Genomic DNA, 15283 nt, shown 5'->3' with positions numbered 1-15283 from the left:
TAAGACCACAGGAATATACCCCCCCACTCCTATCTCTGGTTAAGTAAAAACATCCTGATTTAAAATGGCCTTTGTGTGTGGACACTTAAATGTTGCTGTGAGTGGGAGTGAACTGAAGTGCGTGCGCCAGTGTTTTACTGATTTGGGGCCTACTTGTGGAGATCAATGGGTATGCCTCACTTGGAGGGAAGTCAAACTAGCCAAAAGAGATGTATTTCCTTTTAGGGAGAACTTAGGAAGAGATGGGAGAGAGAGTGGGAAGTTGGGAAGAAGAAAGTGCCACTTTCAATTCTGTACTTTTTTAAAACAGAGATTAAAGTTTTAGGCGTGCTGCACTGCTGTTGTTGCCTCTTTGTCTGCTTGGTTTCTCGTTCTGTGTGTTTCTTCCATGCCATTCCCTGAGAACCTTTCAGAGGTTTGTGGTTTTTTTGCCTATGACTTGACACTGGTTCCCTGAGCTATAGAAGTTGGTGTTCAAACAGCTAGTAAAAGGGGGGGATTTGGTATGGAATTCTGCTGTGATTGTCCATGTGAGGAGCTTCCACAGATCTTAGTCTTTCAAAAGAACTGAAAAGAAAAAATAATGCAGTGCTGTCCTCTCAGCAGTTAGGTTTGTGTTCCCAAAGGACACTGCCCAGCCATAACAATGTTTGTCCCATCCCCCTTACCCCCACAAAAAAAGGGGGGAACAATTGATGTCTCTATGCTGGAACCTGTCTGAATGTTAATGATGTATTGAGTTGTGACTTGCCTTGGGCTGTGTTGTCTGCTGCATGCACATAGAGCATCACAATTGGCTCAGGGTGAAAAGGAAGTCACCCTTCCCACACAGCACTAGCTAAACCACAACAATACTGAATCATACCTCCAAAAGTGGAGTCAGAGAATTTCAGGGGTCGCAATGGAGCTTAGAGATCATCCATCCCCAACCCCCTGCCATGGGCAGGGACACGTCCCACCAACAGGTTGCTCAAGGCTTCATCCAACCTGGCCTTGAACACTGCCAGGGTTGGGGCACCCACAGCCTCCCTGGGCAACCTCTGCCAGTGTCTCATCACTCTCACAGGGAAAAACCTTTTCCTAATATCTTACCTAAATTTCCCCTCCTTAAATTTGTACCTATTGCCCCTTGTCCTGTCACTGCAGCTCCTAACACAGAGTCCCTCTCCAAGGAGTTGTCCAGGAGCAGGAAATACGTTTGGTTGCATCTAAGCTGGGTGTCAAAAAGGTAATTCTGGATTTGGCATAATCCACTGATTACTCTGAGCCCAGCACAGTCAAGTATTAAGTGCCCTGCAGGTGCAAAGGATTTGTGAACCCTCCTCAAGGAGGAAAACTTCCTTAGGTTTGTTAAGGAGGGACTGAGTCCTGTCTTGGTATCAGCTGCAGCTCTTTCTTTGGGCTGGGTTAGTTCTGCAATGGGCTTCTGTGTGGGATGCTGTAGAGGGCTAAGTACAGAGCATGAAAGAGAGCAAAATCTCAATTTGTAGCTTTACAAGCTGTAGAACATGCTCCTACAATTAGCTGGCTAAAGAGATTAATAAAAAAATAGTGGCTCCAGGGGCCTCGTTACACAGGGTACAGCATGAGGCTCTTGTGGTCTGTGTCCCATCGCTTGCCACAAAGTAGGAATATTTGCAATAAACAGTTCTCTTTAGTTTACCTTGGAAAACAGGCTCCTTGGAGGTTCTACACGCATGAGATGCTGCTTCAGTTAATAAGGAGAAAATGAAGACCAAGCATAGGAGGTTCTGCCCAAATCATAGAATCAATAGAGGTGGAAAAACCTCTAAGATCATCAAGTCCAACCCTACTGTGGTTACTTGACCACGGCACTAAGTCCTACATCCAGTCTCACCTTGAAAACCTCCAGGGACAGTGAATCCACCACCTCCCTGGGCAAACCATTCCAATGCCTGATTACTCTCTCCCTAAAAGATCTCTTCCTAACATCTGACCTAAATCTCCCCTGGCAGAGCTTGAGTCTGTGCCCTCTTGTCCTCCTGCTGGTTGCCTGGGAGAAGAGACCAACCCTCACCTGACTCCAACCTCCTTTCAGGGAGTTGTGGAGGGTGATAAGGTCTCCCCTGAGCCTCCTCCAGGCTGAACAACGCCAGCTCCCTCAGCCTCTCATGGCACTTGTTCTCGTGTCCCTTCACCAGCCTCGTTGCTCTTCTCTGGACCTGCTCCAGCACCTCAATATCCCTCCTGAACTGAGGGGCCCAATCCTCTGGCTCAAGAGTGATTGTCCTAACTGGGTCACCTCTAGTGCAGGTTGATGTAGTTAATTACTTGCACTAGTGTAGTGCTCCAACGCATCTCTTGTTCTGTGGTGATAGCTTGCTGCAAGGGTACTACAGGAGTTTTGGCTTGCTTTTGCAATGTGACATAGGTCCATCCTTAGCTGCACTGGCTAGAGATCTGGGAATACTTTGGGACAAAGGTCCTTCAGCCCAACAGTGCATCTGCTTCCTTTCACTCTGTGTGGTGTCTCTTCAAAGTAACCATGTGTGTGGGGTGGTTTCTCAGATGGGAGTCAAGAAAAGTGTGTATTTGGTAGTTAAAAAGAAAATTAAGGAGCTCCCTGGAATTTTTTGTTTACTGTGAAATTGACATTTGCTCCTGAATTTATTTTCAAAGGTGACTCTCCGAAATTGGAAGCTTGGGCAACTGAGCCTTACTTAAACATGGGCAATGAGGCTGCTCAGAGTGGGGAATGCTCTCCCTTTCCTCCCCAGCAGAGAACAGATGTGTCATCTGCATTGGAGGGAGTGTTGCACTATCTGATGTGACCGTGAGCATCTGCTGCAACATACAGTGTTGCAATACCTGGGAGCCTCAATGGAGAGCTGTGAAAGGTTTGCTGTCTCTGCTAGCAGTAGATGTGATAGAGTTCATCTATATGTATCTGGTTCTGTGATTTCATTCCACAGGGTAGGAGTTATTCTGTATGAAATATGGATGGTATTTGACAATGCTTTTCAAATAATTCAGGAAGCATGGACTCCAGATATAACTCAGAATTACAGGAAGATGGACCTTGATATGTGGCCTCATGAAGTTTAAGAAAATGAAGTGCAAGGTCCTACATCTGGGCCATGGCAATCCCAGGCACAGCTGGAAGTTGGGTGGGGAAGTTATTGAAACCAGCAGTGAGGAGAAAGACTTGGGAGTGACAGTGGATGAGAAGCTCCCCATGAGCTGCAGTGTGAGCTCAGCCCAGAAAGCCAATGGAACTCTGGGCTGCCTCCAAAGGAGTGTGGGCAGCAGGTCAAAAGAGGTGATTCTTCCCCTCTACTCTGCTCCCATGAGGCCCCACCTGGAATACTGTACACAATTCTGGTGTCCTCAACATAGGAAGGACATGGAACTGTTGGAGCAAGTCCAGAGGAAGCTACAAAGCTGATAAGAGGACTGGAGCATCTCCCCTGTGAAGACAGGCCGAGGGAGTTGGGGCTGTTCAGCCTGGAGAAGAGAAGGCTGTGTGGAAACCTCAGAGCAACTTTTCAATATCTGAAGGGCCTACAAGGAGCCGGAGAGGGACTCTGTGTTAGGAACTGCAGTGACAGGACAAGGTGTAATGGATTCAAACTGGAGGATGGGAAGTTTAGGTTAGGTATTAGAAAAACGTTTTTTCCTGTGAGGGTGGTGAGACACTGGCAGCGGTTGACCAGGGACGCGGTGGCTGCTCTGACCCTGGCAGTGTTCAAGGCCTTGAGCAACCTGATCTAGTGGGGAGGTGTCCCTGCCCAGTGCAGGGGGTTGGGACTAGATGATCTGTAAGGTCCATTCCAACCCTTAAATTCTATGATTCTATGAAGATAAGGTATTGAGTTGAAATTGCTCTTTATTTAGCTTCCCTCCTTCCTGCCTCATCTCTTCCCACAAAGTTAGTTACAGTCAGGGGCCATAGTACATCCAAGCAATCTCTTTCGAGGTTGCAAATGCAGGACTGACATTTGCAGCTAGAAAGAACCAAATCCTCAAGCAGCCTCTTTTGTAGCTTGTTTTACTTGCGTGGGTTTTATCCTTTAGCTGTGAGCCAGAATTGTCTCTAGTCAAGTGGTCTTTGTGTGTGTCTTTTCTTTTGTGTTCTGCAGGAATACAAGGGAATGGTCATAAACTTAGGGGAGCTTCAGCTTAGATGTTGGGAAAAAATGTTTTCCCTGTTAGGGTGTTCAGGCACTGGAATATTGCCTAGGGAGTTGGTGACATCACCATCCCTGGAAGTGTTTAAGAGGTGTCTGGGTCTGGCACTGCAGGATATGGTTTAGGGGCTCCAGCAGTGACAGGTTAATGGTTGGACTCGATGGTCTTAGAGGTCTCCTTCAGCCTTGACGATTCTATGATACAACTGCATACTTCATGTTTCCCCCAAAGCACTTGAGTAAGAAAACACGGTAATCAGAAAAAGGGACCCTTCTGAGTAGGTTTTCTAGGGGTGACAGTGAAGTTGTCAGCCAGTGAGTTTCAGAGACATGTACCTTTCCTTCCCCAAAAACCTTTCACAGTCAATCCCAAAACCAAGAACTTGGATTTCAATCTTTACTTTGGCATCAACAATCCAAAGCAGCACACTTCTCATTCAAGCTGGTCAATGATTTGGAAGCTTCACTTTTCTTTGTTTTGTAGAGTTATGAAACAAAAGATGATGGGAAATCACTGAAATTTCACAGAGTTCTTTGTTCTGCTGTGAAAATAATGCAGATGTATTTGTTTCAATGTTCATGAAAACTTCCTGGCAGGTAGTCTCCAATGGTAATTGAAACTTTGTGTGCTCCAAACATGGTTTTTCAGGGGGGGAAAAAAAAAAGGCATGTTAACAATCTGTTAAAAATGTTTTTGTGCAAAAATTACCAGAACTTTAAAGAAAGTTGCCAAGGAGGAAAACAACATTAGCTTCGATGCTTCGAATAGACAACATTGCTGTATGTGTGTGGCCAAAGCAGATTTTTCACCCCCTATCTGGAGTTTTTTGCAAGTACCTGAAAATATGCAATGACTTTAAAAAAAAACAAAACAGAAAACAAAAACAAAAAATCCAACCAGACCATAGTATATTTCTCTTACAGTTCTTCAAGTAATAATTTTTCCCTACCTGGGTGAAAAATCAGTTGTCAGAGGTGGCTTTAAGGAAGAGAATATCACAATGAAGCTGTAGCATTAGTGGGTTGCCAAGCACCCTAGCCTGAAAGAGGAAATTAAACCCCAAAGTATACAAGATCCCAAATCTCCTGAAGGAGCATTCCACAACATTGTACTTCACCGTATTACCACAAACAGCTAATAAACCCCTGTGCTTTAATAAGGCTGGCTGTAAAAAGACTGTTCTGCTGTTCAAACAGTTGAGAGCCAGACTTTGCTGGTCTTTGATGAGCAGCAAGTTAAACAGCTCCTCAGGTCAGATTATTTTCTGGTCGAGCATGGAAAAGAGATGATTTAGTAGCAGTGCAAAGATGAAGCTCACTTAGAGACGAAACAAAAACAGCATTTAATTCTGCAAGTTAAAATCTTTGTTGCAGTAGCATCTCAGTTACTTGGATGGCTCTGGTCCTTACGAAGAGGGATAAGGAACATTTCCCGGTCTCTTCATGCAACAGCTTTTGCTCATCCTGAAGTTGGTTCTCTCCAAAATACATGTTGTAACTCTGGTGATGCAATATTTAGAGCAGGAATTTTGGGGGGAAGTGATGCCCTCCTAGCTTTGCCATGTATCCTCCAGCTGGCTGTGCCTGGGAAGTGGTGCACTCAGCACTGGTGGAAGAACAGGCAGAAGAGCCTGGAAAGGTAAGCTGGAACTCCTTCCTGACCTCTGCTGCCAGCTGACTACCTGGAGTGACCTGGCAGGCCTGGCAGAGCTGGGACCTGCGAGGCCACACTGCATATCTCCCACTGCCTGTGGGAAACCAGGGTAGGCACAGGACTGCAGGGCAGGTGGGGAAAAAGGGGAGGATTTGCTACTTGTAGTAAGGCTCAGTGTCTTTCAGGGCTCCTCCTCTCACTACCAGCAACGCTGTCTGTACTTGGGTCCTGTTCATCCTACACTTATACCTGTTAATTGGTCCCATGGAAGGCTGTGCCTTAGGTTATTGCCCTTGGCTGGGAGGATCAGTCATATTTTGGCTGCTGCATGTCTATCCCTCATTTGGGAGGTGTGCCATGCCTCTCTGACTTGCTTTCCTTCTCAAATCGAACCCCCCTTCCTTGCTCTGTACGAATGAGGATGAAGAGGACGTGGTCCCGCAAGAAGGAACCAAGTTTGTTGGTTGGGATGGAGGTAGAAGCAGCCCTGTCTTCTGTCTATACAGCACCAGAGCCACTTTCAATTCCACCAGGAGACAGGTCTGAGGGCCAGGCTGACCTGCAGCTACTCCCATCTCTGTGGCCACTGGCCAGGCTTGAGGACAGCAGATATCTGGAAAAAACCCAAGCCCCAAACCCAACCATCGCCACAACGAGCCCAACAGCATCATCTGACAACACATGGGTCTGGTCAGCTCCCTGTCCTGGCTGGGAGCTACAGGGTCCACCAGGATCAGGTAAGTTCCTCAAGCATCCTGGCTTTTCATTGCAGGATGAGCACAGATTACTGAAGTGCTGCCACACTTGGGAATGGATCCCTCCAACAGCATGCCAATCTCTATGGGGTACCTAGGCAGGCTTTTAGAGGTTGGTGGGGAAGGGATTATTCAGACCACCCATCATAGCTGGCTAAATTACCCAGGTAGTCTCTTCTAACTCCTTTTCCAGTCACGGATGACAGAGAGGACAATTCAGAGTAAGGCTAATTTGGGTGCACTGAATGGCCCTCTGCAGGAGCTTTGCTTTCCCTCTCGTGACTACGGAGGGAGCCTGGGGAGACCAGCTGGTTACATTTAACTGCTAAATTTGTTGCCAAAAGATGGGTGGTGAGAATTCCTTCCAGTTTCCCCTTTGCCATGGACCACACTCTTCCCCCAGCAGGATGCTTGCTTGCTCTCTCCTGCAAATGTGGAAACTGCTCAGTGCAGTGGGATACAACCCCCCCAGGAGCCACCATGAGACAAAAGCTGCATCACAGCAGTTGTTGAGTACTGTATAACACTGTGTGCAGGATTTCATGGACTTCTGCTTAAACAGATCCTTTAGAGCAGCTTTGCTTTTGGGAGCCTGTTTTAACAACTTGCCTTGATATAAGCCAAGTTTTATACATGTTCAGAACTTTCAAAACCAGAGTGAAACCTCCAGCAAAAAATTCGTAACTAGGGAGGGACAGATAACAGAAAAGGCTTCCAAGTTCACCCCATATGTTACAAATGGAAGGTGAAGCTGTTGAAAATAAACCCTGCTCAGATTGGCCCTTCTTCTTTGCCTGATAAGCCCATTACAAATTGAAACAAAAGCAGCCAAGATCCATAGGCTTCAGGGCATCCCTTAGCCCTCCTTTACCTTTAAGAGCTCATAATAGACACTGTGAGTGTTAGTGCTTGGCGAATCAAAAAGGCCAGTTCTTCATCTTTGGAGCTTAAAATAAAAGTTTCTGCGATATAAAAGTCAACAAGTGTAAGAATTCTAACCTGAACCTAAACTACCAAGAATCTAAGGCTTCAGGATTATTTTATGCTCAAGAAGTGATCTTTCCTGGTAAATCCCAGTGATGTGGCACATCACAATTCGAAAGGCATTTGAAAAAAACAAACAACCCAGTGGCTTATTAGGTTTTCTTTTCCTTTTTGAGAAGAGAGTAGTGACTGTGTGGATTCTCTCCTATTTTCTCGGTGCCCAAATGTTCATAACACCCTGTTGGGGAGGAATAATTCCCATCCAAGTTGTAAAACACAATTATAAGTAGATGGAAAAAGCATGAACAGAGCTGTACAGAAAACAAAACCCCCAGGAACAAGATCTTATTTTGCATGCTTCTCACTGTTGTATTTTTGCCCCAATTAGCATATTTTAAAGACAAGCCCTTGTAAAAGCAAAAAAAATAATAAATTCTGCTATCTGTCTGAACTGTTCTCAAGCTTTGAACTTTTCCATCCTTTTCTATTGATTATGGCCAAGTGACCCATATTTAAAAAGCATTTACAATAAAATTATAGCACTTTCCTTTGTGCTGCTGCCTTTCCCAGTGAAAAGCTAAAATGTTTTAAAATTGTCACTTTTTGACAGAGGTAATGGCTGTAATATATTTAGTCTCTTCCCCCTTGTTGTGCTTAAAATGGCTATGCTAATAAAGGGCACAGCTGTCGATACTTTATGGCTTGCTGGGGGGAAGAGGGGGAATGAAGGCAAAAAACAGATTGACTGTGTGTCAACAAATGCAGCTGGGAAAGAAAAAAAGAAGCCCCTTGAAGGCCCCTGCAACTTAAAGTCCAAGATAAATGATGTCCCTATGCTTTAAAAAAAAAATGGAGGTTGGAATTCAATAAAGGAGAACTGAAAAGGAAACTGCTTAAAACTGAAAGCCTTTTCTCTGCCTCTAGACAGCTTACAAGAGAAATGAGCAAAACTGACCACAGAAAGAGGGTGAGCAGCCAAGAAAGAAAACAAAAGCCTATCCTGGAAAATATATTGCGTCAAGGAATGATCTGAAGTGCATTGCCGCGAGCGGGCAGAGTGCGTACAACTTCATGGAGACACGACAGCTCTTACATGCCGCTGCCTTTCGGGGAGCTGCTTTGTGCCCCGTGGGGGAAAAGGGAAGCTGGAATGCTTCAAAATAAAGCAGAAAGGCTGGGACCAAACAGCCAGTGGGGTGAGGGTGGACACTGCTCCTTGGGGAGCCTGCCCCCGTGGCTCCTGCCCCGCATGGTGGTGCCTGGTGGCTTCGCTCACATTGCTCCCCACTTGAAGGGGTGTTTTTCCCCAGGGCTGCTCTGGTATGAGCCTCTCAGGACTTTAGGAGGTATAGTGGGAAAAAAATCATGCTTCTCCCCTTCCTGAGGGCAGCAGCTGTAGGAGGGAAAGCTGTTTTGTGTCCTGGCAGCCCTGCAAAGCCTCGTGCTATTAATCGCAATGAGCCACGCGCCAGCAGCCAACATAGGATGGCGAGCGAGGTCCTTTGTGCCCACCTGCACAAACAATACACAAGGGTGGCCAGCATGGACTGGCTGCTCTACCCAAGCCCTGCAGTGGGGACAGCTGTGCCCCAGCAGGCTGGGGTGGTGCAGAGGGAGAAGCACGACTGCCATCAGAAGCCCCACAGGTCATGGCTCATCTGTCCTTGCCACCCTGTCAGGGCCACAGCTGAGTTGAGTCCCAAAGGTGTATGCAGATGTGATCATGGTGGGTTTGCTGTTTGTAAAATAGTGGTCTGTCTTTTGTCATTCACAGCAAAGTATGTTAGGACCCAGCACAAGGTTTCAGATGGAAATTGTCCCTAAAATACCCAAGCTGGGCTGTCCCCGTGAGGAGCTGCAGCAGGTCCTGCCTGGCAGGCCATGGGGGAAAGTCTATGGAAAGACTTGGAGCCTCTCCCGTGGCATGGTGAGAGGAGCAATGAGGGTGTAAGGGGTGTAGGGATGGGGAGCTGGAATTAATGCAGTAAGGAAATAGCAACACTGGGTGCAAAACTGCAAGAGTCAGGTGGTTTTCATTGCCCAGATCACGAGGCAGCACGTTTGCATGGAGGCAAACTCCTAATAGAATAACAAGTGACAGAGAGGCATTTGTTCATTGTCGTTTCGTGACCAATGATGGAAGATGAGGACAGTTTTTCCCAGCCAAGGCAAGAGGTCTTTGTAAGTATGTCTTGTGTTTTCCAGAGGTGCTGAGAGTGCAGGTAAGGCTGTGCCAGTGACACCATAGTTCCTGTATCTCCCTGGAAAGAACCAAGGTCAACACTCCTGCTACCTGTTTTGGGTCTGGGAAGAGGTTTTCTGGGAACAGGAGAGCTGGTCAGCCTGTGAGTAACCTCTGCTTTTGCAGTCAGAGAGTGAGGAGACACAGCCTGGGATGGGATGTCCTTTTAGGAACCTTCTGCTCTTCTGTTTCACTTTCCCAGTTCTGTCATTCTTGACTCCCACCTCTTTTCTTAATTTCTTTTTCATTCAAGGCTTTTTTTTCCTGGTTGGTTGCTCCCACTCAAGAACATCTGGAAAAGGGAGACAGACGGAAAAAAAGAGTTATCTGTTTTCTCAGTTTCCCAATTTTTGCATGTGTGTTTTCTTCTGAACTTCTGCAAACCTTTTAAGAATAGGACGAAGGAAAAATAAGTAACTAAAGACAAGGAAAAATCAGGAAAGTGAAAAAATATTCTGAAATGAAATGAAACAGTCATGTCAAATTTTTACTGAACAGCAGGACATTAACATGGCACAGAGTTCTCATTTCCTTCTGTAATTGTTTGGGAAAGTTTTAAAGGGCCATCATTTTTACTATTCCTGCTAGATTTCAGTTGGTAAAGCCCTTGCACCAGTAGAGGGTCAATACCTCTCAGTGATTCTGTGTCTGTGGGATGAACAGTGTGGCTTTGGTTTTCTTCAGAGAAGAGTGGAATTTGGTCTGACTGATGTGCAAGAGGGAAAGCTCAAAGGTAGCTGTGTGCAAGGACAGAAGAAATAAGAGATCTTCCACCCACACTTGAGACTTTGGGAAGACACTCCTTGTCTGTGACAGTGACTCTCTGTGTGAGTTCCACTGCCTCTTTTTAGTTGATAGCTGGGAAAAAATGGAGAAAAACAATAAGAAAAATACCTGAACACTTAGTGTGTGATACGGCTGATATATTCACTGATGTTGGTACGAGACTACAGACAAAGGTTCTCCTGAAGTCAAAGTTCTCCTGGGTTAAAGGTGGAAACGTGTGGTCCCTGCTTAAGGTAAGAAGTAATGTTATGAGCAAAGTTGGTGTAGTGCATGTAGCAAGAGAATAAGCAGCTCAGCAGTATGTGAGCTGTAAGTGCTGTTGGACAATGTTATTTATCCAAGGAAGATGTCCGACAGGTTCCTGTGGCCCTGGGGAACTTGATGTTCCAAATCCATGACTTGGAACACGACCTGGAAGGGCTGGAGATCTCGCAGAGGTTGTGTGTGATGGTCAGAGCCAATGAGTTATGCAGAAGCACAGGCAATGTGCCAAAGTGCCATTAGCCATAAGGAGTTGATCCCTCCATACAGTGCTAGTGAGACCATGACTGTGGCCGCTTTCTGTGCCCATAACCCACGTATCTGCAGAGGCCTGAAAAACCCAGTGATAGGATTTATGATCGTGCTGTTCAGCACACTTGGGGGAAGGCTCAGAGGAGGCTGTGTGGGAGCCAGAGCAGATGGTTTCTGTAATTTTTGCTTTGCAGACCACCACAACTTTCCAGGGGAGACGCAAGCCCAGGGTAGAGGCTGTTGAGCTCATAAACTTGCTTTAATTATCACTTGCAGACTGTTTCATAAGGGACTGGAGACCCTGGGAACCAAGAGCCAGAGGTCGACAACCAACAAATATCTCTGTAGGAAGAAGGTATGTAAACCTTTAATGGAGCTGAAAAAAAATCCCAAAATCATATTTTATGTGCAGAATTGGGCACTGAAGTGACAGACTGTTGGCTCTGGTGGCTTTGCTGTCATCTGGAGCTCTTTGTTTGGTCAACTCCCTTTTGAATCTGGACAGCCATGCTTGGTGCTGTCATTGGTGTTTAATGTGCTATGAAGGGGCTGAAGATCCTGTGCTTTGTACCAGTTGCTTGTCATGCAGATCTTTATGTCAAAGCCCTTTAGGTATGGTGTCTCCCATAGTCCTTTAAAACAAAGTCCTAGCAAGCAACAGCTCAAATTTTACTTCTTGTTTTTAATATTGATTCTTAATTTCAGGCACCTTTATATGTTGCCCTCATTGCTTGGTCTGTCGAAGTCTTAAATACATTGTGTCTCAGCCTGAGTCTGGTCTTTGGTACTCTTTATTTTCAACCCACAGGGTGTGTGGGTGCCTCTGCCACCCTCCCAGGTTCTTGTGCTCCCTGCTGGTCATGGATGGGTTTCTGACAGGTATCAAGTCACCTAAAATTTAACCACAGGAGGCAGGGAGAGGGGAGGGAAGTGTTCAAGTGTGCACTTAGCCTTTATAAAACACTAGAGGATCCACCTGAAAAAGAAATGAATAGATACCTCACTATGGGTGGGATTTTGGGCTATCATGTGCTATCAAGATCTGGGCACAGACCTGTAGGCAATGGGTTTTGCTGGTTCTTGAACGTATGAGCAGAGAGTCTTTCTCAACAGCTTCTTTGAATATTGTTGTATCTTTCTAATAACATCATCACTGTATGGAGGTACACGTGTGCTTCTGTCCTGTCTCTGTGTCCCCTCTGGTGGCTTCAGACCTGCGCAGTAAAGGTGTCAGAGATAAACCACATCCACATGCCTAATGAAAATCTGTCCCTAGAAGAAAAGAGAGGTGAGAAAGAACTCTTCCAAGGGAAAGGCTGCAGTGCAGCTTGCAGTTCGCTGGAGAATTTCCCATGTAGATATCGCAGCTCAGCCAGCCCCCAGGTCCCCATCAGACAAACATCTGCAGGAGGCCAGATGTTAACCCTTCCAGTACAGCACAGCAGTTTTGCTGTACTTTCTCCTTGTGCATTTTCCTCTCCCTTTGCTTCCACAAAGACACCCTTGGGCTTTACTTTGCCAGGTGATATTTAGAGGTCATTTTGGGCATGCTTAGAGGACATGGAAGGGATGTGCTAGAGCTCATGGCTGCATCTAAGGTGGGTGTCTCCTTGCTTTGCTTTAGAAAGCAGGTCATCCCACCTGTGAGACCTGTCCTGGGAGACATCAGTCATTCTCCAGGGGTTCCTGTCTCTACACTGACTCCTGAGCAACCTCCAGTGAATCATGCACCTCTTTTTCAGACTGTTAAATCCTTGAGTTTAATTTTAATACTGCCTTTAATTCAGGTAGCTGAATGCTGAAACCTGCACTCAGCAGATGTGTTTTCCAGGTGAACAAGGAGGGCTGTTTTTCCTCCTTGCTAGCCCTGAGCTGCCTGGTGAAGTGTGAGATGCTACACTCAAGGAGCCTGGAGTGACTGTGCCACCCTTGCCCATACTGTGACCATGACTATTCCATGTTTCCCACTGGGAATGGAAGTCCACACAGCACAGCAACTTACATGTGAGTGTCTGTGCGTATTTTTAGTTCTGCAGCCAACACTTTAGAGTGAGTTATGAGTTATTCCCCACCTGGAATAGTGCACACAGTTCTGGTGTCCTCAGCATAAGAAGGACACGGAACGGGTGGAGCAAGTCCAGAGGAAGCCACAAAGCTGATAAGAGGACTGGAGCCGGTGAAGACAGGCTAAGGAAGTTGGGGCTGTTCAGCCTGGAGAAGAGAAGGTAGTGTGGAGAATTCAGAGCACTTTACAGGATCTGAAGGGGCTCCAGGGAAGCTGCAGAGGGACTCTTTGTTAGGAGCTGCAGTGACAGAACATGGGCAATGGGTACAAATTGAAAGAGGGGAAATTTAGGTTCATTATTAAGAAGAAATTTTTCCCTGTGAGGGTGGTGAGACACTGGCACAGGTTGCCCAGGGAGCACGTGGCTGCCTCAACCCTGGCAGTGTTCAAAGCCAGGTTGGATGAAGCCTTGAGCAACCTGTTCTGGTGGAAGGTGTCCCTGCCCAGGGCAGGGGGTTGGGGCTGAAGGATCTCTAAGGTCCATTCCAATTCATAAAATTCTATCGTTCTATGATGAGATCGCTGGGACAGATTCAGTCCAGACTTGTGTCTCTACCACCAAACCAGACAGTGGGGCAGCACCAGGCTCTTCCACCCTTGGTTTGTCCTTAGCTGGGGACATGGCAGTTGCTGGAGCTATTTGTGGTGTGAATAACTGCAGTGTATCTCCCAAATGCCTTCTGCTTGTGGACCCTTGTGTGCCCCAGAGGAAGGCAAGCAGATTTGCAGGGGAGGACGTGGTAGTGAAGGATCCCAGCACTGTGAAAGGATTTAATCCAAACATTTGAGAGTCAAGAAGCCAGCTGGATCCTGACAGGAGGGCCATTGGTGCAAAGCCCTTGCTGGGTTTCTGATGCTCTGAAATCTTCTTAGCAATCCCCATGTCATGAGTGCCTTGGAGAGGAACTATATGAAAATACCAAAAGTCTGTTAGTCAATAAGGTGTTTGGGATCCCAAAAGAGACCTTGCAGATCTAACCATGAGTCATTTGCGTGTAGAAAGAAAAACTCCACTTTAAAATTGTGGTTTCTTTCAGCTGCAACCTAAACTTTGTGCTAAGTTAAATCTCCCCAGCCCTGGGCTGATCCCTGTAGCCCCTCCAGGGTTTTCAATGCACCCAACAATGAAAGTGAAATCCAATCCCATCCAATTAGAGGAAAATGAATGGCTCATCTACAATAAATGGGCTCTGAATAACAATAAGCCAACAAGAGAGCAATGAACTGGAGACAGAGTACAATCTTCCTGAATGCTAATCGGCAACTAACTCCACAAGCTTCTTAGAGGTGGAAAGAATTGGAGGAAAATAGATTAGGGAAGCTTTAGAGCACATTGCCTTTTAACTGCTTAGGCCTCACATTTTTACCTAAACACAAGAATGTTTCCAATGCTGCCTTTTGCAGGGTGAAGGGTGTGTGTGTGGGGGAGTGTGTGTGTGTGTGTGTGTGTGTGTGTGTGTGTGAGAGATGGGGTGTTTGTCCTCAAAGTTAAATGTTTTCAGTTTGTTTATAATTGGAAATGGTAGGTCCTACTGTATAGCTGCTAGTAGTATTTAATTGGTTTATTCATTCGAAAGCCCCTTTATAAAATTACAGAGTGAAATGGCAGAAGCCTTGGTAAAATGTTTTATATAGATCTGAGTATCTGGGGAATGAAGCTGAAAGAATCCAAGAGAAGCTGGAGGGGCAAAGAGAAAGGATAAGTAAAATGCTGCAGTTCAGTCTGTACTCAGCAGATTCCCCCAGTGCTGCTCACTCTCTGGTCCCACCTAGACGCTTTTTCACACTGTCAAGGCTAATAATAGCTGAAATACCTGCAGACCAGCCCAGCTGCTGTTTTGCACTGCTCTCAGACCCAAAGGTGATTTTTGTCAAGCCAGGAAAGATGCAAGGTTTCCTGACCCAGGATTAAGAAGCTCCCACAGCCATGCAGGCTCCGTGTTCAAGGCAACTAGATCGTACCAAGCTGAGCTGGGTTTCCTATACTCTCTATTCAGACTATTAATTCCCTAATAACCTTTGGGGTTTTATCCCTTCCAGACAAGCAGAGACCTATTCAGCTGGACCATCACTGGCATCCCCTTCTGCTGGACCCTTCTGCCTACCTTCATCCACAGGAGCCAATGCAAAGGCCAA

The sequence above is a fragment of the Acanthisitta chloris genome, unplaced genomic scaffold, assembly GCF_000695815.1.
Source record: "Acanthisitta chloris isolate BGI_N310 unplaced genomic scaffold, ASM69581v1 scaffold25033, whole genome shotgun sequence".
Taxonomy (NCBI): Eukaryota; Metazoa; Chordata; class Aves; order Passeriformes; family Acanthisittidae; genus Acanthisitta; species Acanthisitta chloris.
This window is presented reverse-complemented; position numbering follows the sequence as displayed.